We start from the raw sequence: 27447 nt of genomic DNA on the forward strand, positions 1-27447 counted from the left end.
AGGTACCTCATGGGATATCTGTGCCAATGTTGGGTTGTTCACACTGGTTACAGTTGAAAATATTTATTTGATGGATCTTGATTTTCATAATGTTTTAAAATGCCCCTGCTTTTTCAGATATTACCTTTTATATAGTGTGTAATAGTTCTACTGCTACTGTTTTAAAGATCAAAGTGTACGAGAAATAGTTATTGTTATTATGTAAATAAATAGTTAGTCTCCCAAAAGAAGGAATCGATTCTAAACTGCTGAAACAAGTCATCAGTAATTCCAGTCTTACTTCGTAACATTCACGATTTGCGCGAGTGATTTACATGTTAAGTCAATGCAAAGACGTGAATAGACATTCTGCGGTGCGGTTTGCGTGAATGACGCCAGATAAAATTTTCAAATAGACACTCTTTTTATAAATAAACAGAGATGTATAAAGTACTAGAGACACATACTTGAGTAAAAGTACAAGTTCCTTAGCAAAAAAGTGACTTGAGTAGAAGTTGAAGTGCACTTTAAGCACCACACTTAAGTAGAAGTACTAAAGTATTCAACATTTTTTGTACTTAAGTATTGCAAGTAGTTTATTTTAAAATGTACTACTCAAGTACTGAAAGTAAAAGTACAAGTATTGTGTTATGTAGTTATTAAAGAAAGTAGTCAAAAGTTTGAACATCATATTGTTTTTATTATTTCAAATGATTAAGCTAAAGGACAATCACAATGTTGGTAGGTAATTTTTCTACATATTGTCATGTAAATAACCTGAAAATACTGTAGTTCATTAAGATTAAATCTTACTATAACCACTCTTACTAAAAAACAAATGGGGTAAGCACACTTATATTCTCATTTCAAGAGGTGTTCTGAGTAAATGATTTGTTTGTAACACTTTACAATATGGTTTGATTTGTTAACATTACATTAGTTGATGTATTAGACTAATAACTAACATGAACTAACCATGATCAATACATTTGTTACTGTATTTATTAATCTTTGTTAATCTTAGTTAATAAAAATACAGCAGTTCATTCTTTGTATATGTTACTTCACAGTGCACATTAACTATGCAAACAAATAGAGAGCAATTTGAGCGCAAGACGCTCGTGTTGTTTTAAAGACAGTGAATGCGCGCTCGCGGGACGCTCTCTCTCTCTCTCTCGCACTCTCACCCGCGCTCTCTCTCTCTCTCTCATGCGCGGTAATGTGGGTTTGGAATGGAATGATTCGTAACATTTTTATAATTGTAACGAGTAACAATGCAGCACATAAAAAAATATCGGAGTAAAAGTATTAAACTCATCGAAAATATGTACTGAAGTAAAAGTGGAAGTAGGAGAAAAAAATAATACTCTAGTAAAGTACAGATACTGCCTTTTAGTACTTAAGTACAGTAGTGAAGTAGTTCTACTTCGTTACTATACATCTCTGTAGATAAACATCAGATTTGAGCTTTAAACAACTACATTATCGCCTGAAAAAGTCTTAAAACTACGTTTTGTCACAGATTAACAGTAAAATTTGAACAAAAAAGACATGTAAACACAGCCCATGTCAGCCATTTCCCAACGAGACAAACCACTTGGCAGAAGCCCCTCCCATGACGTGAATTTGCGTCTGTTGTGAAGCGAATTTCACGCGTGAATGAAGCGAGTAAACTCAAAATGTTCAAGCCTCCAACTTCGCACAAATAGCGCGATTTATTCGCGTCCGGTGTGAACGCACCATAATGCTCGCCTATATGATCTTCATGGCTGCTGACGAAAACCATCTACTTTGACTCGCCCTCAAACACTGTAGCTGGTTGGTGTTGTGTACATGTCGAGAAGACGCTGTTTTCTGCGTTGCAAAGGCAAATTCTCTTTGTAAACACTTCCAAAGGATGAGGTTGTGAAGTTAAAATTACCAAAGTGATAGTCTAGTCAAGTCACCTTTATTTTTATAGCGCTCTTTACCATATAGATTGTTTCAAAGTCATGACTGTTTACAGTGGTAACAGGAATATTATGCAACAAAATTTTGATTCGGCTGGACAGCCACTCTGGAGAAAACCGTGATGTCATCGTCCAGCTCAGTTAAATTCTCATGTGGTGTCAATGCGGGCGGATCAGTAATATAAGCCGCGTTTCCACCGCAGGAACTTTCCCCAGGAACTAGGAACTTTGGGGTGGTACTCGGTGTGTTTCGACCGCAGAACATACTGATTGTTTGAGCTCATGCAGCATTTTATTTCAGCAAATATAATTCTTGCTCTTTCTGTCTGATGGCGCGCGTTCGCCTGAGCCATCTCACCGTCAATGTCCGTGATAGCTGATAACATACGTTGTCTTATTTTAAATCTAGCTTTACGAGCTTTCAGAATAAGCTTTAGTATCAGTGCTTGTCTCTTTTCCGCAGTTTTGTTAATTACCTCTTTAGTAAACCAATAACCAGCAAAAGCAACGCTGCTTGAATCTCAGTAGCGCGCAGTCCTACGTCTCTGGACTAATTTGCCTAATCTTCACGGTACTTTAGACCGCAGTGGAAACGCATACAGTAGCAGGTCTGGGGGGAAAAAGTTTCTGTAAGAAAAAGTCCTGGTACAAATTGTTCCGGGTAATTTCGGTGGAAACGGGGCTATAGTTGAATATTTAGTGTCCCCAACTAAGCAAGCCAAAAGCCAAAGGCGACAGAGGCGATGGTGGCAGGGATCCAAAACTGATCCAGAAACCAGGCTCGGGGGGACCAGTTCGAACAAACAGTTTATGATTATGATTCAAGCAACATTAGGTCAGAAGTCAGATTAGATCGGAACATTCAGAATATTTGTCCTAACAACAGCAGTACAACCTTTTTTTGTGTTCCTGACATTTTACTGATGATTACTTCTCAAATCTCAGCGAGGTCAACAACTAGAACCGCGTTTCCACCGCGGGAACTAGGGACTTTGGGCTGGTACTCAGTGTGTTTCGACCACAGGAACCGGGGTCTAAATAAAGTTCCGGGTAAAGATTTTCGCAGACATCAGCAGGTCTGAGGGAAAAAGAGTTCCTGGGACAGATTGTTCCGGGTAATTTCGGTGGAAACGTGGCTTAGTTCTTCTAATGTTTCATCAAATTGATATGGTACCATATCAATTGACACCATCGTTACTGTCTTTACAGTGTGTATCGCTGAGCTTTAGGAAGCCTCCGGAGCGGAAATTCAGTTATGGTAATGGTGTCTATTTTCTGAAATCCACTGTAAGAGGTCTACCAGTCACAACAGACTAGGCCGTCTGACCAATCAGAGCAGAGTAGCTCTCGGAAAGGCGGGGCTTAGAGAGACTTACAAGTCTTTTTCAGACTGAGAAATGTGGTGATGTGCGACGTGCAATGTATACTATGAGAAAATGAAAGTGTTTTTTTGACCTTTGATGCATGTAAACCTGTAGGAGACCTTCTAAACCAAATTAGGACCCTTTAAAATTGCATAATTGGGCCACTTTAATACAGCTTCTTCAGTGAAAGTGACTTTTGTTATTTTATTACATTTTTTTTCATTTTACGCTTTTAAGCCCCAAAGTAGCTTTATTGATCCCCCCCCCCCCCCCATTTGTAAGGAGTTATTTCAGTTTCTCTTTACTGCCCAAGAGGTTTATCATGGGTTCACATGTGTGAATGTGGTCACAAGCTACCTTATTTAACATCCAGAGAAGGGGATGCACATGATTACATATATTATTGAAGTGAGGAGTTTTAGAGTTTCAGTCATGTTTTAGGGAGATGATGACATTGGTGAAATCACCATGCTGTGGAATTTACTGCTTAGTACAACAATAACTTGGAACATTAACTCCCAGATTGGTTGTATTGAGCTGCATGTTTACTGCTAGATTAATGGCTTTAGCTCAGAAGATAACACTCATTTTGTGTATATAATTTAAAGATAAAGAATGTATGTCTACAGAGCACGAACATTTAAAGGAGAAAGCTCATCAGCATTGTTTAGTGGCTAATATTTAGTGATGCTAGTTAAGGCAAGCATCGCTTTTACTATTGCTCATTTTGTAGTTAATCTAGCACGTGGCAGTGAGTTTTGCACAAGCAAGCATTTTCTTAAGAAATGTAAAAATCGAGTTAAGTATACAGATAATTGCATTGGCTCCCGTGGCCTGTACAGTGTTGTGATGTTATTTACTTTGAGGCATTAAATCTTTGTCTGACTAATACAATCAAGAAGTTGATGGATTGCCAGTGAAAATGTTGACATGGAAGGTTAAATTTGTATTTGGCCTCCACATCTGGCCCATTGTGGTCAGTTTTGAGTGAGTAAAAGAATCTGCACGGCCAATCTAATCTTTAGCCCTTGAGTGGTACGATTAGCTAGCTGCCTTCCCCTGACATAAGCCTTTAGTGACATCCCCACTGAGATGACTTGCACCTGCTTCAGGCCAGGAGGAAACGGAGAGGATCATGGGGGAGAGAGCAGGATCACTTACCCTCAGACATAGGGTTTAGACAATCCCGCTCACATCTAGTCAAAGAGCCGCTAAGTGAACTTGACTGAATACGTGAGACTTCTCAAAAGTATGAGGAGCTGCAAGGTTTTAAAATAAGATTTGGACTCCTTTTTGAGTGGCATTGTTTTGTGAGCGTCATGCTCTTTTATTTAGGGTCCATGTGTCATTTTTAATGAAATTGTTGGTGGCTATTTTCTTTTACTGTTTTCCCCCTTCTCTGTAATCCTTAGAATCAAATTGGCAGTTTTTGGTTACTGTGTCTTTAAGACTTCTATGTAAATTGCGTCGTCCTGTGAAATGAGTAACAGCTTGTGCGCTGTGGGTTTGCTCTTGAGTTCAGTATAGTATGAACTGTTCCATCCTTCAATAACAGATCCTTTACAAAGCCTGCATTAATTTGTGACACGTTTGCTAATTGAATAAAAGCTAAATTTAAATATAATTAAAAATACATTTTAATATTTCAGATCTGAAACACCACTCTACTTCAAACCACTCTTTTCAAACAACTATAGCTTTTATATTTCAATATAAATAAAAAAATGTTGTTTAAAGTTTAGTGATTTTTGTTATGTGCTATTGTCATTTTTATGCATTTTTCATAATTCTATATAGTTTTAATTTCATTTTCATTTTTAGTAATTGTAGTACTTCTGCATAAAATTTCCATTAGTTGCAATGGCAAGGCAACATTTCTGTTTTTTATTAGGAATTTTTCATCTAATATTTATATTTGACTTAATTTCAGCTTTATTTCCATTACCAAAAGCTATTTTAATACTTTTTAGTGGTGAAACATGATCCAAACCCCTCAGGAGTTTTGTGATTTATTGTGGTTTTTGAGTCACGGATTGGATCATTTTTCGGATCAGCAAAAATAAAAAAACATTATTAAGTCAGTATTAAAATAAGAACAAATACAAAAATTACAAGCATAAATTAATACAATAGAACAAATTTACAAATAAAGTAAGGTCTAACAGTATTATTCAGGTACTGAAATTAAATAATTAAATATAAAATAACACTACATAGTGTTCTCTGTGTAAATTAAATGTAGATTAATCTTTGTTAAAGCTGCCTTTTGTTTGATTAATATTAATGACATAAACAGCTGCAGGTATTTATAGGCTGCTGTCACTTTAAGACCTAATGAACGGATCCAATATACAGATACAAATCTGATTTAATCTGTTTATGTTAACTTAAGACAAACCCGTGTGTGTTTGAGAATATTGCTGAGATTTTTATGATAATGCTTGCTGAGATTGTTTTTTTGAGGTAATAGATTGGCAAGTATTTTGAGAACTTTATGTGTATGTCTAAGCACAAGGAAAATGTGAAAGAGGACTAAATTATGTGTTTGCGCGCTGTCTGAAACGCGGCCCTCTGTGTGCGTTCGAGTACAGAATTGAGTTCTCTTTTGCATCTTGCGCTTGAATGGTTTAAAATTTCCTAAATGTTTAAATTGTCAAGACTTGGAGTGGAAGTTTATAATTTGCATGTGTTTCTATGTTGGTTAAACTTTGCAACTAGGCTAATCCGAGAATCGCATGCGTGACGAACTGAGGGGCCTGGCTCATACTGATCACAGATCAGCTACGATCTGTTATACCCCTAATAGTTTTAGTTTAGCAACGCTGAACTTTATGGTGTATGCAGAGTCGTAGGTGCTACACACAAGACATATTTTTTTGAAACAGTATTTCCTTACAAACTTACTTGTCTGTATAATTTTTTTGGAAGCTTGCTTTATTGAAAATATTTGCGGGCACCATATCTTTGCATAAATGATACATGACAGCGTTGATTATTTCTTTATGCCTATATTGTGCAATTCACATCCCTGTTGTAGGAGCCATATACATTTTTGTTCCTTTAACTTATATTTTTTTAGATTTTCTGTTTAGTTATTATATGTTTTCTAGTGTGCGCTCCTCCTGCATGCAATGGGAGACAGTTTGTTATAACGGCTGTAATTCTGGTCCAGAAGGGGTTGCTCATACCAGCGTAACAGTCATTGACCGCAAGATGAGTGCGGATGAGCATTTGGCAGCATGTGTTGGAATGACGCGCTTGTAGGACTTAACAACATTTGTGTTTTGTTTGATTTATTTTTAACAATAAATATGAATGAGCATCTCATTCTCACGAGTCAAGCAGGATCAGCATCACCGCAAAGTGTACACAGATGTACAAACGAACAACAGGGTTTTTTACCAGTACACCTGTATTTTTGTTCACCTAGTGCAGAACGTGACATTATTTTTCTATATATACACGCACTACGGACATCTTTAACCATTGTGCTCGTGTCTCTTGCAGCATCTCATGACATGGTGCTCAAGGTAAAAGGCTTTCAACTTTTTAAAATCGCGTCTCTAGACTTGGGTGTTGCGTTTTTAACCGCGAAAACGCTTTATGTATGAATGGCCCGTACTTTGTATTTTGCCCGTATTTTGCAGCAACAAAACTTTGACAGTTCTTGCAAATTACCTGGCTCTGATACTCTATCCGATCATCTATCCTGTTTCCAAAATATTCCCATACCAGGGATGTTGAAATTTTTTTTTTTAGCACCAAGTCATTATCCTGCCCTGAATTCACATTCCCTGCGCTTTCTTCCATGTCATATTGGCTCTGTTCTGCTCTCGTGCTACATTTCGGCACTGCATTCAGATTGCACACTGAGGCGGCTGGCAGAAAAATCTTGCTTTTCTGCGGTTTAGAAATTACACATGCTCATATCGCAATTTTATTACAATTTCGATTAATCGCACAGCCCTAGGTAAGATGTCTCTTTACTCCGGTCCAATGGGAAATGTGTATCTTAGTGACATTATGACGGAGAATAACTGTTCAGTCAAATAATTTCTATGATGCTGTAATATTAAGCCTCATAGTGGCCAGTGGGTGAGAGGATGGGGAATATGGTCTGTGGTGTTACACACACAACCGTAACACTGACATGAACTTTTGACTCAGACTGCAGATGGAGAGAGAAAGCGGGTCTAGGGGAAGAGAATTCAGGCTGTCCCACTCTATCGCAGCCTGTTAGTTAGGAATAGATCCATGGTGTGTGTGTGTCCACGCTGTCAGATCTTCCTGGCACTTTGGTGTGAAGTGTTTTTTGAATAGTAAGGAGCAGCTATTATTGAACCTGGTTAGTACTTTATCTGTAAATGTGACCATAGCTTCGGATATATCTCAACGGAAATCAAACGATCACAAAAAGCTTGTGACTTTCTGGTATTTGAAAGACATTTCCACAGAAACAAAAAGGCTCTTTTGGTGTCTTTCTGACAGTTGAATCAGCCGGTTGACTGAATTACCATGGTTGAGAGACCCCATAACTACAGTGACCAATCGGGTTAAGATATCCTGTGGGCTAGAACAAACATGTGACACAAGAAACTGAGGGAAATCCCTCCAGCTTCAGAAAAGACTCTTCTTTAACTTCCCCCTGACCAATGAAAAGATAAATGAAGCCTTTCAGAACACATCCGATCCGTCTCTCTTTATGATTAATAGTGAATTGTATATGCTAGATTAATTTGACTGTACGTTTTTACACAGACCACCACATGATCCCTCTGTTTCCTATTTAGAATTGTTAGAGCCACTTACAGCCTTACTAGTGTAACTATGTAGTGAAAATGTGTGCTTTTTAAAATGATTATTTATAGAAACACCTGCCCAAAGCGCTCTTATTATTGAATGTACCCATCAGAAACACAGCACTAGGTCTTTTGTTCTCCCTTTGTGTTGTTGTCACTGTGCACGGAGTTGTAGCAGGTCAGCTGCTGTGGAACTACACGTAGCAATATCTGGTCAGCACATGACATCATGTGACAGCGCTGCGGAGCGTGCCCTCCCCTCAGGTATTTGTTCACAAGCTCCCAGGAGAGCTTCTGCTTAAGTCAACAACCCCTTTAAAGGCATTTGCTCACAATGGGAGAATTCTGGCTGTTTCTACATGCGCTTTCAACTTTGTTGAATGATACTTACTGCAGCAAGTCATTTTTTTCTTCTTCTCAGAGGCTAATTCTGGGATCGTGGAGATGATTTAAACCCTTTTTTCCACTAATTACTTGCTGAACATAATTAAAAAGGCGTACTTCATGTTACTATCTAATAAGCTTGAAACGATTCCCTTGTGGAAGCGGAGGCCCTGAAGACGTGTGTAACACTATTAAATCTTTACCAACCTGATGATGGTTGTCATTTTTTCCCTTCTCTTCCTGTTATTTTTTTCTCTCCAATTTTTCCCTCTTCTAATGATGTTGAGCTAATTTTCCGTCCCTTAATAGTCTTCAAAAAAGTTTGTGTGATGATTGCTTTATACCATTTTGGGGATTCTGGCGCCATAACTGCTAACCCTTGCTGTTTGGGCTTCTGAAAGTGTTAGATTTCCATGTGCTGATTAGGTCTAGTACGTCCTATATACTAGATATGTTTTTTTACAGCAATGCTTGTTGTATTTGTGAATGATATTTTTTGTTTGACTCTGTCAGATCATTCTGTATTGTCTCTTAATTGTATTTTCTCAGCATAAGTACTTTTATTGCTTGACCTTAAACCAAACAGAGCTTGTATAAACCAAATCCAGATTTTCTAGCAGACTTCAGTAAAAACCTTTTATTCAGCAAGGATGCATTAAATTGATCAAAAGTGACAGTAAAGGACTTTTTATAATATTGCAAAATATTTATTTTTCTAATAAATGGTGTTCTTTTGTCCTTTCTGCCCTTTTGTCCTCTCCTCTAAAAATCAGATTCCACAACAATATTGAGCAATATTGTCGCTTTCACTTTCACTTAAATATTGGGCGGCACAATATTTTTTTTCAATGTTGTTGTTGATAGTAAGAAATATTTCTTGAGCACCAAATCTGCATTTTAACATGATATCTGAAGGATCATTCGACATTGGTGCCAAAGCAAATTTTTCAGCAACCATTACTCCAGTCTTTACAAGAATAAATTACCTTTAAAATATATTAAAATAGAAAACAAATATTTTAAGTAGTAGTAATTCACAGTATTACTACAGTTTTTACTGTATTTTTGATCAAATGTGATCTTGCTGAACATAAGAAATTATTTCAAACCACCAAACTTTACTGTATTTACTTGATTTACTATATTTTTGCAAAACTTTCTCTTTTTCTAGAATATCTAATGGTATATTTTCCCCTCATTTTGTCTCTTAAGCTCGCTTGCCGTGTGCTGATTCAACTGTCCCTAATGTCTCCACTTGATGTTCAACTTTCATTCACTTTTTAATGGACAAACAAGCTCAAGAATATTGTGGGATCAATTAGATCTTTCCCCTTGTTATTACTGAGAAGGTAATAAATAAATACCCGAATAAAACCTCTCTCCAACTCTTCTTATTCACCAAGTGTGCAGAGATGGCTTGCTCTCGTATGGTAGTTCACTTGAGCTAATTGCCTGAAAAACATGACCACTCTATATGGCCTCATTGTGTTTTACTAACTATAGCAGAACCATTTCTCGTCATCAATTCTTCGAAAGAATATTAATTTGAAAGGTGCACATATGGTGAACCACTATCAACCAACTGTTTACTTGCTATTTCAGTTGATCTCCATTATCTGTTCCTATTCCTTTTTGGACCAATTATAAGAAGGGACTTCTACATATGGGTCCCACGGACAGCACCGATTGTTGACCCCTGTGTGTCCTCTCAGTAACACCCCAGCGTGGTTGGTTTTCTCAGAGCCGGTGCCGGCAAGGTGTTGTTATTAAGAATAGCCACACTCTTCCTGACAGGTCTGGTAATGCTCAGCTGTCTCTTCGGTTTGCTGATAGCTCTCTGATAGAGGACAGCTCAAGTGCCATGCTCAAAGCTGACAGGGCTCTGCTCTTACAAGACGGACAGGGAAGTGATGTCATAGGATCTGATGTCATACAAACCCCAATGTTTACTTCCGCCGAGGTCAGTTGAAGGTGTAGCCTCAAAACATGAGGTTATTTGCTCAGTGATGTCAAAAGTGATGCAAAGTGATGTCCAGTCTAGGAAAATTGACATCTTCAGTCTTCACCCTTTATCCAAAGATTATTAAAAATTGGTTCACCACATAGTTGTGCCTGAAGTAAATTGCTTTATTTGTGATAATGCAGTGAAACGTTGTTGAACGTAATCTTTGTCCAGGCTGTCATACAAAAAAAAGAGAACCAACAAAATATTAAAGGGGACATTTCATGAAAATCTGACTTTTCCCATGTTTAAGTGCTATAATCGGGTCCCCGGTGCATCTACCAACCCAGAAAACGTGAAAAAGGACAATGCAGTAACTTTGTTTTTGTAAGCCTTTTTCTGCAAGCATGTGAAACAAAATTAGCCGCTACGATTTCCATCCCCTTCTAACGTAAGAAGGGGATCTATTATAACATTACTGCCCCTTAATCTGCACGTTTCCACCCACGGCGCGGACAGACCATTCCGTATTAGCATAGTTTCTCAGCCAGTTGTACACTATCCACCATTTTCTCCGTGCTCGAGCATCTATAGCGACAACAATGTCTTGTAAGCAATGCAGGTGCATTGCCTGAACGAGGGACAATTCAAGGAAGGTTTTGCTAAAAAGGTTAAAACTCAAGTACCAACTTTTCATGATCCATCTTAAAGTCTCTGGAGCGATACTGGTCACGGCAGTAATGAAAGGGAGAGAGCGCACTTTATTACAGTTTATCTGAGTTGTTTTATGGATATAAAGTAGACCAGTTTATTAAGCACCCCCTGAAAATGCATATGGTCTGTATATATTTGTTTACTATTAGTTGTAACGAGTGTTTGTGTAATTCACTGTGTATGCTGATCATAATGCAAGGGGGAGAGAGAAAGTCTTATAAGACTTTAATACGCACTTCTTGTACTGTTTTACCAGCTCATTTGCATTTAAAGGGAGACACACAAAAACTGTGTTTTTTGCTCACCCCAAAAAAGTGGCAATTTTAACATGCTATAAAACATGATCTGTGGGGCTATTTGAGCTAAAATTTCACATACACACTCTGGGGACATCAGACACTTATTTTACATCTGTAAAAAGGGGCATAAAACTGATTATGTAGTCAATATATGCTTTTTCTTGTGACTAGTGGTCGTCCGATATTGTTTTTTTGAAGGCCGATATCTGGGAGAGCAGGGTGGCCAATGGCCGATATATTATACGTGTAATTTATATTTATTTTAATTAATATTTAATAAATAAAAAATGTGCTGATTTCTTGGCAACTTCTTGATTCTGCAATCCTATTACAGTAAATATATATATATTTTTTTTACAAATAAAGTAATTGTTTAAAAAAACATATATGAATAAAAAGGAAGTAAACTGTAGGCTAACAGGGCACTCTGTAATCTGGTAAGTTTGTGCGCACTAATCATATTTGTTTAAAATATTTTCACATACCGTTTACTTTCTTTGTTTAACAGTTCTGTCTAATAACGTATTAGATAGGGCTGAAACGATTCATCGAGTTACTCGATTAACTCGATTACAAAAATTCCTCGAGGCAAAAATTCTGCCTCGAAGCCTCGTTAAATTCCTATGATGCGCACTATACGCGCAGGGATCTGATTCACACGGACCGCTGTTCAATGTTCAGGAAGCACACCATAGCGCGTGATACATTTTGAATTTTGTTTAGATTCTAGATGCCCAGAATCACTATAGTAACTGCATGTTTTACACAGTTTATGTAAGTTGATTACCGTTCTTATAGCTGCCACACACACACACACTGAAGCCAGATCGCTTTCACTTTCGTCCTCATAAAGTTTGTCAAGTAAATGCTTTTAAAGCCTTGCCAGATTGAACATTGAAGCGATTGTGCACTATTCAAAAACAACAATACGGAAAACTTATCCGTTCAGTACTCAGCTTTTTTCTGTGACACCGAGAGCCGAGCCGTGTCGCGTCTTTGACAATGAGCGCGCGCCCTGAAGGCAGACTTCTTTTCACGTGAAGATCGCGCGCGGAGAGCAGCGCAGAAACGCAGTGTCAACGCCGTCCTGTGACTAAAGTAAAGTCACTAAAGTAGCTTAGAAACTCAACTCAACTGTTATAGGCATATATTTGAATACCTTTGAAGTAATTACAAACCACAGCTTCATAATGAATAGAGACGGAATGAGTAATTCACACACAATCACTCTCTCATTAATGCATCCAAATAAATGTACGTAGGTCTACTACTGTGTTAATGTATCTGTATCTGATGAACAACAAACATAAATCTGCCCCACAGACATCAATAACTGCTGAAAGTGAACCGTTTCCTTCAAGTATTTTAAAATCACAAAGAAATGCACTTTTAGCATTTGTTGGAAAAATTCCAACTTTAATAGTAGAATATCAGTAACACACACACACGCATGCACCCTCCTCTCTCTCGCGCCAGTCAGACCAATCGTGGCAATGCATCACATATGCTTAAACTTTTATGTAGCCACGCAACAATAATTTCAGCATTCACTGTATACACCGGGACGTGATGTTGTGACGCGATTTTTCGAACGGATGCTTCACCTAAAATGCACCGCAATGCAAGTGATGCAAGCCAAATGCAGCGTTCTATTGAAAATTAATGTATGTATGCCGTACCAAACTGCAATGAAGCCTCACACACACACACACACACACACACACACACACACACACACACACACACACACACACACACACACACACACACACACACACACACACACACACACACACACACACACACACACACACACACACACACACACACACACACACACACACACACACACACAGACAGGTTGCTAGGTTACCATAGGCTCACCCTAGAAATTATATATTATTTGTTAGTAGCCTAATGGTAAATGCTGCAGGTGTAGAAATCTACATAAAATATATTTACTTTGATGTCAGGGCTAGATTACAGCATGAAACCTGTTGTGCATATTAATAAATTAAATTGCTTTTCCTCTTCATTTTCGTTATGCATTATTTGTTTTGGTTGTTTAAAAACACTGTTTTTTATCCGATTAATCGATCGACACAATGACATTCTTCTAACACATCGGAATCAGAAAAACTTCACGGTCGATGCCGATATTTTAAAAATGCCAAATATCTGCCGATATATTGGCATTTGCGATATAGGGGTCGTCCACAACTTATGACTTTTTTTTTTCTATGCATTTTTTGTTGAGCCTTGTTTGAGATCTTAACTGGATGGTTCTGCTCTCTTCCACAGATTGAGAGAAGAGAATAATGCCCAAAGATTTCCACTGGTCCCACTGCTGCAGAAATGCCCTGAGGCTTAGTCTGGACTGAAGCCAAGGTAAGCTTAGCAACCTGTGATGAACACACTGACTTTCTCTCACACTTTCCTCCATCCAATTGTTGGTTAATACACTCGTGACATTAAAGGTTTAATGTGTGTTTATGAAACTACATGGTGAGGAGATGAAGCAAACACTTCTACAATATACTGTGAAACAAATGAAAGTGTGAGTTGGTGTGGTTTGTGTGGGAGGCGTGATGTCATTTCCTCTCTGTATTTGGTTTAAGCTGCAAAAAAAGGAACCTTGTTTTTCTCTTGTTTGCATCCTTGAGATCACTTCCATTTTTCCTTTCTGTCTTTTAGTCCTCTAAAACAAGGGGTTTTCAACTTTTTACGATTCCCAGCCTGCCCAGGGACCACCAAATTTAAAAAGCTGATGTTTGTGTTAGTAACACTTTATAATCACGTTCATTAAAAACGTTAACCTGTTAACCAGTGAAACAAACCCAAGAAATTTAATTGTAGCCTCTTTTGAAAGAAGACACTTGGGTTTAGCACGTTTTACTCTCTACAATGCGTAATCATGCCACATTTACAAATTATGACAGACAAAAGCATATACATTATAAACACACAAAAAAATCATATGTATATTATTAAAAATATATATAAAATGTATAAATAATTAATAACAGTATATATTTACATAAGGTGAATTCTGGTAAATTGGGAAATCTTTTTACATTGTGATGACTGGGAAAAAATGTCCTAATTATCCTGATTTAACACTGTTTACTTTTTATATTATTAGCAAATGTTCATAGAATCAATCAGTAGTTTGATTCTACAACAAGTAAGTGGCACTCAGAATAGCAGCCGCTAGTGAGCATGTGTTTGGCTGCATGTGGATGCCACAGTCGCCACCTGCTCTGCTTGAACCATTGCTCTCTGCCGTCATGTGACTGAAGAGCAGGGCATTGTCTTGGTTTAAAAGAGAGCGCTCGCTTTAAGCAGACCGACAGAGAGGAGGAATTTTGGTGTGTGGATCATTCTCTGTGTATGTAGCGGGGTGGGAGGGGTTGTTGGAGAATGGTTTCCTGTACGGGGAGGGCAAGGGAAGGCTGGGGGTGGGGCAACTGTAGCCGCTCAGATGGGATTTGCATTAGTAGTTTGTCAGCTGTCATTAGGAGCAGATGACAGTGAGGATAAGCTGTTTGCACACGGCTCTGTCTCCTCCCCTCCTCCATGAACTGACCATAGTGTACACCTTCGAAAAAACCAAAGGCAAAGTGCCTCGTTTTGAGTAGGGCATGAAATTTCAGTTGACGGTTAATTGTCATCCAATTCATTGAGATTAACAGTTTAATTGTCTGATTTGTTCTGTGTTGTCACTTATATTATGAGATTAATGTGCATACTTCTTAAGAAGTAATTTTTTTCACAATAGCTTTTACATTAAAGGCTTACTTTTAAAGTATTTTTATACTGTACTCCATAAATACATCCTTTATTCACATACTCTATTTCTGTGTCATTAACTTCATGTGAGAACATGTAACAGCCAAAAATATTTGGCATTGCGTGAAACTGTTTATTACAAACCACAGCAGACTGTACATGTTCCTTTTTAGGGCACTTCAGAAGTGTCTATAATGCACACGCTTCTCAAGATGTGCTCTGAGCACGATTTGCGATTCACGTAACAAACTATATTTGGTTAAAAATACGCTTGAGTTTGGCTGACAATATGTAATATGCACAATCATTGTGTTCAGAAGATTATGTAATAATCTGTGTGTGAATTCCAGCCCATGTGTCAAGTTATGCTGAGTGTTGCTGATGCATGTGGTGTCAACTCCTCAGCGCTCTCCATATGCTGTAAAGATATATTAATGCACGTCAACCATGGCATCCACTTATCTATAGCCCTTCAAGGAGCGTATCCTGTATTCATCATCAAGCTCACTTATAAATGGACCGTGAATAGTTAATCGTGCATCACCTAGACTACTTGAATGTTGGATAGGCAATGTCCTTGCATTGCAGTTGAATGTATAACTGTGGACTGCAGGCATATAGCCCATAGTTCATACTTGATGTGCATTTTTGTGTTACTGTGATAAGATTAAACCTCTTTTACTGAATAACGTGGTTGAATTAGCATAAAATGTCCATGCAATTAAAATGCATGCGTTATTATTCTGGTAACAAGCTGTAAGCATGTTTAAACTGTTGCAGCACCATGACAGAAGTTGTTGTAGACGGTTAATGCTAATGCTAAAGCTAATTCCCTGTGTACAAAGCTTTTCTGAACCCCTTTGGTCTGGTGATAGACCTTTACATTTACAGAAACCTCTAAAACAGCAATTCTCAGCTCTGGCCCTTGAGGTCCTGCAGACTTTAGCTCCAACCCTCCAAAGCTAACCAACCGCTGCATCTGAAATAGTGTACAGTCTGAGTAGGTACTACATTTGAATTTGAATTGACTTCATGACCATTGAAAAAGTATGTTCTATATAGTATGAATGTGTGTAGTATGATTGAAATTCGGACGGACTACATCCGCCATGTTGTCACTGTCACGCAATCTACCAGCATCAGTTGCGTAGCTTCACTTCCATGCATAAATCCTCTCCCATGTCCTCATGGGATAGTAAAGTATCCATCGTGTGCGCATTTCAGAATCTTGCCGGAAGTATAAAGTCATCTGGGTGCTTTTCGCCTTACTGTGAATTTTTCGAATACTATGAATTCGACATACTACTATGTTGCCATACTTTTTTGCATACTAGGGAAGTATTCTATTTCAGGCGCAAAACAAATGCGAGTTGTTCACTGTCGGAGTCAAACTCTGCAGGGAAGTGGATCTCGAGGGCCAGAGTTGAGATCTTCTGCTCTAAAACCTACAGTTAGCTTTCAAGAACACTCCTTGCCCACTAATGTTCGAAATGTGGTGTAGGTTAAATTTGTTGTATTATATCAATGTGTGAGCTAGCTTTAAAATACGTTTGTTCCGTAAACTCTTTCTTTTTGGGTCTTAAGTTAAGAACACTTTAACAACAACCAGAGGTGGTATTTATGCTTGTCGATGTTCTAATCTTCCGAGTTCGGTTTGTCAGCTGCAGAATGTGGACCCTCCCACTGAGCATGCTCTGGAGAAGTTTATTGATTTTTCTCACTGCATCTGTGCCTCTTGTAACTCAAAACCCATCAATACACATCAGGCATTTAACCCCCTCTCCGTTACACTTTCAGTTATGGGAATACAGTTAACCCTGCATTTCGAAATGTACCGACATGCTCAATGCTAGAGCAAACAGCACACTTCTGATGGACAGATAAGAGAAATCCATTCGTCTCTCTTCATTTCCAGCCGCGAGCGTCCTGTGCCCATGAGCTGCTCCAGATCCGCCGTTTGCCGCGTAATGTGTTTATTATACAGTGCTCTCCCTGTGGCAACTTGAAGTGGCTGTCAGTTTAAAAGATTCATGAATGTGATCGGCTTCGGTAAATGGACGTTGGCTTTTTGGGCCTGCTTGATGCTGGTACTTTAAGACCATTACGTTCTCAGTAATTGTAGAGCTTATGAGTGGCAGGAACATCTCTCTTTCCCTCTCTCAGTCAAGCCATCTGGGACAGTGGCTGGAGACCAGGCCTGCGGCTCTGGGGAGGAGAGAATGTCGATCTCCCCTCCTCCTCCTCCTCCTCCTCCTCCTCTCTTGCTCTCAATCTCAGTCATAAGCTCGTTGCCATCCCCACCCCCTCTTCTCATCCGCTGCTTGTTTTTTGCGTTTCCTTGGTAGATTGTTTTCAAGTCTTTCACATATTCTCCATCAGCACTGATTGGTTTCATTTCCTTCACTTCCTGTCTCTGCCCGTTCTCACTAGCTGACATTTTGTCTTTGGGCTCACTATCGTCAACTGAAGAGGCTGTAAACACAGAATCTCCTGCAAATCTCCCTCAGACACTCGCTGTTAATAAAGGCCCATCTGTTCTGCATAACCACGATCCCCATCGGCCTTAGGGATCTCTCTGCACTGTAATCAGTAATGTTGGGTAATAGCTGTGGGTTGCTCGCAACAGCTCCACACACTCTTGTGTATTTTGGCTTTGCAAACCCCCCACCCCCCACCCAGATATTTAACTCATTTCACCTTCGAGCTGAATTTGGGCTCCGTGCCATCAGATGAGCACGAAGTTGGATTTACATGCCGAGGTTTAACATATGATTATGATGCAATCCCCTTCGGTTTGAATTGCGCTCCGGTTCCTATAGGAGGGTCAAGCAAGGACATTGTTCTTGATGGCAAGGCTAGTCATTATACAAACCCTTCAAAGACCCCTGGACCGCTGCAGGAGCGCTGCCCTCGTCATGTTCGAGGCCCCTACAAGCACACAGGGTGTGTCCCCAGTCTTGATCCCTCTGAGCTTTTCAAGCCACAAGATTACAGGGATGGCACATGAAGCTTTGGTGCAAGCTGCCTCTTTGTCTACTCCAGGAGAATGATGGATTGAGCCTCCCTCCTCTGCTGCTCTCTTGAGATGTCTATTGGGCTTTGTTTGGCAAGTTGAACTCTGTCTTTTGGTAGGCGCATTGTTAACCTGCTGTAAGCCTCTTCCACAGTATCTTGGATCTGGAGGCTCGAGACTGTAGTGTATCTTCTACATTTTAAGTTGACATGTTAACAAGTACATTCAAAATGCAATTTATGCATACAATGACATGAATAAACGAGGGGGTGAAAGGGTATACAACTGTCCTGATATAATACGTATCATGATCATAAGCAGATTGGCGTTGTCTTTTATTATAATTTCTTAGAATAAAAAAAAAATATATATATATATATATATATATATAATGTGTATATATATATGTATATATATATATATATATATATATATATATATATATATGTATATATATATAATGTATATGTATATATATATATTTATATGTATATAATATATATGTATATGTATGCATCATTTGTTTATAACATATATAACATTTATATTTTATATATTTTGAAATTTTATATTTAGAAAAATCTAATTAAAGATGTAATTTGAACCTTTTATGACAAGGTATGTGAGTTCAGGTTGTAAAATGTCTTGTGGTGCAACTTCGCAAATTTTTTTTAAATAAATGAATAGTTCTTTTTTTAATACATTCAGAAGTTCTAAGGAAAATGTTTAAACAATAATTTTTTTTTCAAAACTATATAAAACCAATATGAATTCAAAGATTACATTTACAAGTACTTGGCACATGTGTTTTAAACATGTTGAAAAAAGTGATTATTTCTTTATTTTGTCTTGGACACTCTTATTTGTCTTTGGCCTCTCAAGAAATCTCAAGGTTGGCCCTTTGAATTCAGAGCTTCAGTTCAAAGAATCTTCAAACTTGCGCTAGAGAATCACAGCTTCAGATCTGAACACGCAGATTTCATACTAATGATCTGTGGAGTGCAGAGTTTTCTTTCTGCTAAAACCGTACGGTTTCTTGTTCATCCTTCAAATCCAGGCGATCCCAGGGTTGTCGTCTTTGCATTTTGAAGAACCCAGACTGTCAGTCTCCTGTCAGGCAGGCACTGTCTCTTCCAGTGTTATCCAACCCGTCAGTGGATGCACACTGCACACCAAGGGCTTTTCTGACAACTTCATCAATGGGGCAAAGTCAACTGTTTCTTTGAGTCATTACTTATGTGGGTTTATGTATGTTTTTCCTAGCTTCTAGAAGGCAGTTCTGCTCAGTTTTGTTTTGATGTAAATTCAAACCTGTTCACTCCAATGCACAAAGATAGTACATGCAAGAGTATATGTGTAGGTACACCTGTATACACACTAAACGTTACCCTGACAGAGCCACAGAATGCCCTGGTAAATGTGATGCAATACCCTTGTGTTGATGTAGCCTCTGCCAACAGTTTGTTTGTCCACACTATTGATGTACTGTCCAGTAAGGTACTGTGTCTAATAAAGTAACACATAATACTAATTAATCTCGTCATATTCTTCCACTTGTACTGTCTATACTCTCATTGTAGGGGGTCAAATATTGTTGATTTTATAGTTTTATGAGTTGTATAGTTGTACGATTATAATTTTAACATGACACCCATGGTGATTTTCAAGCAAATTTTTCCTCACAATCGATTCAACTTTACAATTGGACCTCTCTATACTAGGACAGTCCAGGCGTTTGGCTGTGTATGAATCCTTGGTAACCATTTGCGTCCATTATTGTCCATTATTTGACTTTAAACAAGACTACACCAGGCCTAGCCAATCATGATTGTATGATATCTTGAATACCAGGCCCCAACCAAGTGACCATTAAATCGTGTTACTAGGAGGTTCCAGCATGTTGTTTTTGTGAGGCTTGTAATGAAGTATCTAATAGTCACCTCACTGTCTAATGATAAGTTCACACAACAACTTAGGAACGCCTGTGCTTACACAAGATCATGAGGGATAAGTGTCAGTTTCTGTGTGTGTAACCGCAAGAACAAAAATTAGGCTTCAAGATAATTAGTCAGTTTGTGAACTACTTTTTAATGAGTGCAGAATAGTTGTAGAATTATTTGCCATCACACCTGTTGTCTGACATGCCTATTTAGTGTATCACATACAGCAAATCCCTATGGCTCAAAATTAAAGTAATATATTTCTGTCTCAAACAGTGTTTTAAGACTAAACTGTGTTCATCTTAATAGCAGTTTTTTGTGTGTGTAGCATTCTAGTTTTGTAAATGTTTTGCTAAATTTTCAGTGCTGAATGGAGGATGTATAGAGTGATGGCCAGGCTGGCACAGCAGACATTGAAAGGGACAAATTTGTTAATCTTTAAAACATGTGAAACTTCCTCACAAACATGTCGTATTACAGTCATAGACAGCGATGCTGGCATAACTCACCTTTAAACTCGGAATGTCAATGGGTTAAGCTGTTTAATAGCATTATTAATGCATAATACTTATTAAATACTAAATAAATTTTTCCTTTTTGAACTACGTTAACATTCTTAAAATTTGACTTTACATTAAGCTGTGTGCAATTCTACAGTCTTGCAATACATTACTGAATGTGGTATCCATTATAAATGTCCTTTCCCGAAGCATAAACCATGTCACCTTTACTAGTTGAAAAAATACTACTATAACATATTTGAGCATTTTCAGTTTTAAATAGAATTTAGTTTATTATTAAAGTGAGCTTTCAACTTTAAAATTGCTGTAGGTTCAGATTCTGGTACAATATTGGACCCCAATTGGATTCAAAATATTTTACCAAAAATCATACTATGAAAACAAACAAATAATTAATAATAATAATAATAGTCAGGTAAAAATAGTATGTGATTTTTAATACTATAACACCTTTTTCTTAAATTCTAAATTTTATAAACACAAAAAAAGTATGGAAAAATCACTTTTTATATGATTTCTGAAAGCTCAAACAGTAGAGTATGGTCCTTGCAATGCCAAGATCATGGGATCGTTCCTATCAAAATTAGCATGCATAAACTGATAAAAATGTACACCTTCAACACAGTGTACATTTCTTTGATAAAAGTATCTGCTAATGGCATCAACGTAAATACCCTCAGAGGGTTGAGAAACTGACACGACTAAATACATCAAGAGAATGTTTTTATTTTGGGTCTGTGTAGCTGTTTTTAACCATGACATTTTCAGATTGACTTGCAAACATAATCGTAATAAACATTTCATATGCATGTTCCACAACACATCAGCTTGTCAACACTTCACAGACATGTTCATGACCCTAAATGAGAGAGTCACAAAACTTCAAGAAAAACATCATAGGTGAATCAGTATTTAATCAAATATTGGTCAAATTTACCTGCAACTCACTCTGCTGAAAAGATCAGCTAGCTAATAGAGCTGCTTTGGTGCTGACATAGCCATTCTCAGCTTTGCTTGTGAAGCTGGTCGTCCCTCATGGCCTTTTGGATGAAGTCTTGCTGGTTAAGCTAGATAAAAGAAGCCTGGTTGAGAACTGGAAACACATGCTGGTGCTGTAGTTTAACTTTTACCATTGCTGCTGCCTTCAGGGATTGAAACGATCGACTGCGATTCTTTTCTTTTTTGATGCGCAAACCCTCCCGAACATGAGTCTTTAGATGTTCATTTGGTGTCAGTGATCAAACATGGTATTTTTAGTTCCGTTGAATCACAAACAAACAAAACTCCCTATAACCCTCCAACTGTCCCAGATAGAGAGTCTCTTCTCAGTTGTGTTGATGGCAGCAAGGCTTTCCAGTAGGGAGTCATCCCTGCGGACTTTAAATGGTATCGCTGGAGGAGAGAACAGGAGGCTGTCAGTGCTCTGTATACTGGAGAGTGGAAGTTCTTTGCGCTGCCTGTTTTTCTTTTTTCTCATTCTTTGTTGAGTGTTACAGGCTGGCACATCTGTATATGGCAAGAAACAATAGATAGGGTAAAGAAATGGAGAGCTTATATCTGTCTTTTCTCAGAATGTACTTAAAAAAAGAGGAGTAGTGTAAGCAATGTTATATTTTCAATGTCAAAATACCTTTCCGGTCTAGATAAGACTGTAGAGAGGTGTGAAGTCTTTGAACTCTTGTTGGCTGATTTGTTACACCTTATAGACAAGCCAAGTCTTGTCCTTGGAGTAGATGTTTATAGATAGTTAAAGGGTTAATTCACCCAAACTTGGAAATTCTGTCATCAGTTGCTCACCCTCTCATTATTCTCGTATATAAAAACAAACCTGGTGAATGCAACAGTACTTACTTGAAACATGAGAACAAACCGTAAAGGGGTGGTTCCGTGTTTTTTTTTCTAGGCTTGGTTGTGTTTATGGGGCGCAGTATAACATGTCTTAATTCTTCTTTTTGTTTTTTTGTTTTAAATTCTGTATTTCTCTTATATTTTACCTTTATTCCGCACCGCTGTCTCCACTGTCCTTTGAACGGCTCGTTTGCTTCCTGCTTCTATGAAGCCCATCCCTCCGAAAAACGCAATGGTCTTAGATTGGTTGGATGGCCAAATGTAGTTTGTAGTTCTGCAACCGCTCTCTCTCTTTCGTAATGACTGCGACGTGACCTCGTGACCTGCATGTTCGTGGGGGCAGTGTTTATGTTAATAGCAAGGGTTTATGATGTCACCAACCCGGGAAGAAGCTTGTTGTAGTCCAAACCGGCCGTTTTTGTAGGCAATAAACTGCCATAACTTTAAAAGACAATATCTCCGTTTGCATTGAACTTTCAGCACTGTAACTTTGCAGATACTGTTTATGCTCAAGCAGCAACATTACACACTAACTAAAGTTAAAAAAGTGAAATTGCATGCAACCCCCCCTTTAACATTTGAGCTTTGTAAATTGATATGGATTGATAAAAGCTTAAAGGGTACATAACACACAGTGTCTACCAATCTCATGTTAATCTTGAGTACCTATAGAGTAGTATTGCATCCTTCATATCTCTGAAGAGTCTTTAGTTTTATCGGATTTATAAAAGACAGCTACGCTGTACCAATTCTTTCCAAAAACAGCCGAGCTCGTGGAGGCGTGCAGTGGGCAGAGCTAAAGAGTCACAAGCACACACACACACACACACACACACACACCACATCATCGCACTATCCCTGGATAACTTTCGATTCACTATACGTTCGTGTTGCTTACATTATATGCACTTGCGCGCCGATTGCCAACAAAACAAAATTTTGATGCAGTTTCACTCACCGCCGTCGGTTCGACTCATAACCGGGATCTTTTATCTTTGGGACTGCTTCATCTTTCAGTTTCAAACAATCTTCAAATCCGGCATCAAACTGGGCCTTGTTTATAAAACATTCTTCACAGAAATGCCAGGAACAAACAAACACACTTGCACAACTCCATCACTGCATCCACTGTTTCCTTAATGATGGGTTCTTTGGAAAGCTGAACAAGGTTATCTTACCCTCACAACCAAACACACACTTCCTCAGTGACACTGTTGATTTTGTGGTCTGAAACAAAAATGACAGCGTTGCTGACGGCTTCTGTAACCCAAACGAAGCTTGTTGATGGGCTTGCTCTTGCTCTTGCTCTTGCTCTTGCTCTTGTTTACGTGCGCACGCGCTCATCCGGGAGATGTGCCCATACAAGGAATTCTGCCCTTTATGACATCATACAGGGCCATACTCCAAAAAAACTTTTAGAAACTTGTTTGAATCCTTGTTCGAATACTCCGTCATACATCCAACTCATTTTTAAAAACTTTGGCCACGTTTAGCATGAGAATCCAACTCCTTAACAGTGTAAATAAGTCAGAATGCATGAAATGGCATTAGACATCCCCTTTAAATTAAATCTGTTCATCATATAAAGTAGGGGTGTAACGGTACACAAACATGATGGTTAGCTATGTACCTCGAGTTTGGAGTCACAGTTCGGTATGGGTTCGGTACAGCAGAGGTACATAAATTTAAACATAATAATTTAAACAGTGGCTATCATTACTTATTTTCATGACAAATTCCTTCTGGATTGGAGTGTGGATCACCTGTTCATGTGACCGTATGCACCAAACCGTGACGTCCGTACTGTGACGAATACATGTACCGTTACGCCCATAATATAAAGTAATTTGTGTGTTTTCAGAATACTGCTAAATTCATATGAATCTCTTTTACGGACATCTTGGTTTTAGTGGAAGTCCTGTTCAACAAGTTTGACAAGTTTGACAACAATTTTCATTTTTGGGTGAACTAATCCTTTAATAATGTTTTATTTTTTTCAAAACATGTGAGATGTTTTGATGAGTGTTCATGCTAATCTTTTCCATACAAGCAGAAAATAAAGAATAATGCATAACATCACTATGGTATTGTAGAGAGGACCCCTGTAAACCCTCATGATGATGTGTCAATAAGTCACTGATAAAATGTCAGATCATTTGAGCTTTTTATGAGTAGTCAAATTTAGTTAAGGTTGCAAAGTGTCATGTAGTGTGCGTGGCCAAAAATCTACTGATATTTATGAATTAATAATTTATCATATTCGCCAAAAAAATACTTTTTACCTTGAAAAATAATGAATTCAAGTAACACATGATCATTTTAACTTTACACCACATAAAATTTTTCAAGTCATTCAAGTTAAACCTCTCTTGAAAATAGTATGGAAGATTTTAAAAACCAACATGAATACAAAGAGTGAATTTTGAAGCACTTGACATGTGTATTTTTTATTTTATTGTATTCATGTTACTGCCCCACCTGAGTGTCAATCGTTCACCTGAGTGTCAATCGTTCAGCTGAGAAACCCCTAAAAATGTCTTTCCACAAATTTCCAATGGAAAAAAAATATATTTTTAATGTTTAATTGGGTGGATAAGTGATAACCTCATTTCCGTTTACATCAAATTAAATAGGCCATCTACCCTGACGGAGCTCTATTACATTGCACGCAGATGGGGCGGGGGGCAGAGCATCCGCTGAGAACCGCCCTGTCACCGCCCACCAGTACTTGCATCTGATTGGACGTCCCCCTAACACTTATCATCTGCATCTTTAACGTACTCTAGAGCTGCTAATGGGAGTGAATGATTGAGAAATGTGTCAGTGTTCCTCATTATCTCTCTCTGCCTCCGCAGTGCTGTTGATTAGTGGAGGTCTGACACGGCTCATGTTGAGCGTTGAGCAGCAGCAGGCTGTTCAGAGTCTGCCTGGCTGACTGGCCCTCTCCTTCCCTACTGCTGTAAATAATTAATGCTCCATGTCAGTGCCTCCCCGGCCCTGTCGTGGGCTATGCCCTGTTCACTGCGCCAGCTGCGACCTGCTTTAAGCGCAGGGGCTTCCAGAAGCTGGTCATGCTACACACATGCTGTTTGTGTGGCTCTACTTAACTAGGTTAAAGTAGCTGATTGTGGCCTGCCTTTATGAGTCGTTCATTAATATTAAACAAGCTGAGCCTGTTTCATGATTTGTCCTATGTTTGCACAGTAACAGATGCATTTTTAATCATACCGTTGATTGATTTTACCTTTTGTTTTTCTAAAGTGTATGTAGTGGTTGCAGTTAGATATACATTTTATATTTTCACTATTTAAGATTACATAGGGGAGAGGTGTGCTTGTTTTTGAAAGTTCATTGAATTAGTAGTGTTTGATAACTAACCAATATCGCTGAAGTTTTCTTCATAACCTTGAAAAAGCAGTGCAAGAAGTTTCCATGACATTTAACATTTAATGTTACGGATGCACTATACATTGGTTTATTGTTAACTAAAAATATTAAATAAAGCTAAAATAAAATATAAATATTAAATGGAAAACTAACTTGAAAAAATGTACATAAATTAAAATATGTATTATTATAATGATTTATTATTATTTATTAAATTATTATTTATTTAATAAAACTAAAATAAAGCTAAATATAAATTTAAAAAACAAAAAAATACAAAAGTATATATTACTCAAATTTAGACCAATTAAAAGGAAAAATGAAAATATAAAATGAAAAAAAAAACTACTAAAATAAACTTAAATACAAATAATTTAAAGATAAATAGAAATATTAAAAGCTGAAAATTAAAACTGAAAATATAAAATTAACAAAAACTAAAATGACTAAAAATAAATAAAATAAAGTTAAATACAAATAAAAATCTTTTTTTTTTAAAGTTTTTTTATTTATCAGTATCGGTCAATATTGAATTTTATGTTAATTTAATAAATTTTTACATTAGATTACTTAATATTTAAAACACTAATAATATAATAACAAATCAAATTTTTCATACATCTATCATAATGTGCTGTCAATTGACTTACAGCTTTTAAAATGATTAATTTTATAGTAAAATAGTATAGAATTGTAATCTGCCATTTACCGATTTCCAGTCATTACATGAGAATCTCCTTATCAATATAAGCCAGAGTTATAATATCAGTACATCCCAATTTTTTTAATTTTTTTTGGTCTAATACTTACACATTATTCCTCAGCAGATTCCACATATTTGTGTCCATGTATATATTTAGAGCAGTGAGGTTTATTAGACACATGTCTCTCGCCGGGAGTTTTAACACAAGCCGGTCACCATACCACTAGTCGTCATACGGATCTGTGTGGGGGTATCTGGATATCAGACACCTCTGACTGTCTCCCCCAGCCTTAGGGGACACGAACATCTCTGACTCATTCTTGAGCGTATGTGGGTGATGCACGCAGCTTGCGGGACATCTGCTAACTGTAAAACCTGTCAAAAGCAGTCTGGCACCAGTGTACGGAGTACCGTACATTAACTCTGTTTTACATTCTTTTCACTTACATTATCAAAGACAATTTCATCAACAACCTATTAAGAAAACGTAATTGCTTCTAACTTGAGAGGGAGGAAGAAAAGGAAGAAAGTGTCTTTCCTTTTCAAGCACGCCCACTCAGTAGAGATCTTATCAGTCGCCTCAAGCCTGCGGTTTCATTTCTGTGTCCTCCCAGCCTGACAGCAGTTGGCATCTCTGTGAAAACTCCATTCAGATAGCTCTTGAACTCTAGTGTAGCTGTTCCTAATAGTGTAAACTTATTAGAGTATCTGCAAATATCTCAAGAGCGATTAGTTATCAGCACAGTATTAAAAGGTGTTTCTGAGTGTGATTTATGACAGTGGTTCACAACTGGTGGATCATGGCCCAAAAATGGC

General features: G+C 37.8%; 1 protein-coding gene across 5 annotated transcripts in view; it reads left to right on the forward strand.

Moving 5' to 3' along the window:
- ncoa2 (nuclear receptor coactivator 2) overlaps nucleotides 1-27447 on the forward strand; it is a 134316-nt gene that overhangs the window by 28954 nt on the left and 77915 nt on the right. For all 5 annotated transcript variants that reach the window (XM_079805752.1, XM_079805751.1, XM_079805754.1 and 2 more), the window contains exon 2: nucleotides 13732-13818. The gene's annotated coding sequence lies outside the window, so the exon portion shown is untranslated. The remainder of the gene's footprint in view (nucleotides 1-13731; nucleotides 13819-27447) is intronic.

This window comes from Gobio gobio (assembly GCF_949357685.1).
Source record: "Gobio gobio genome assembly, chromosome: 23".
NCBI classification, from domain to species: domain Eukaryota; kingdom Metazoa; phylum Chordata; class Actinopteri; order Cypriniformes; family Gobionidae; genus Gobio; species Gobio gobio.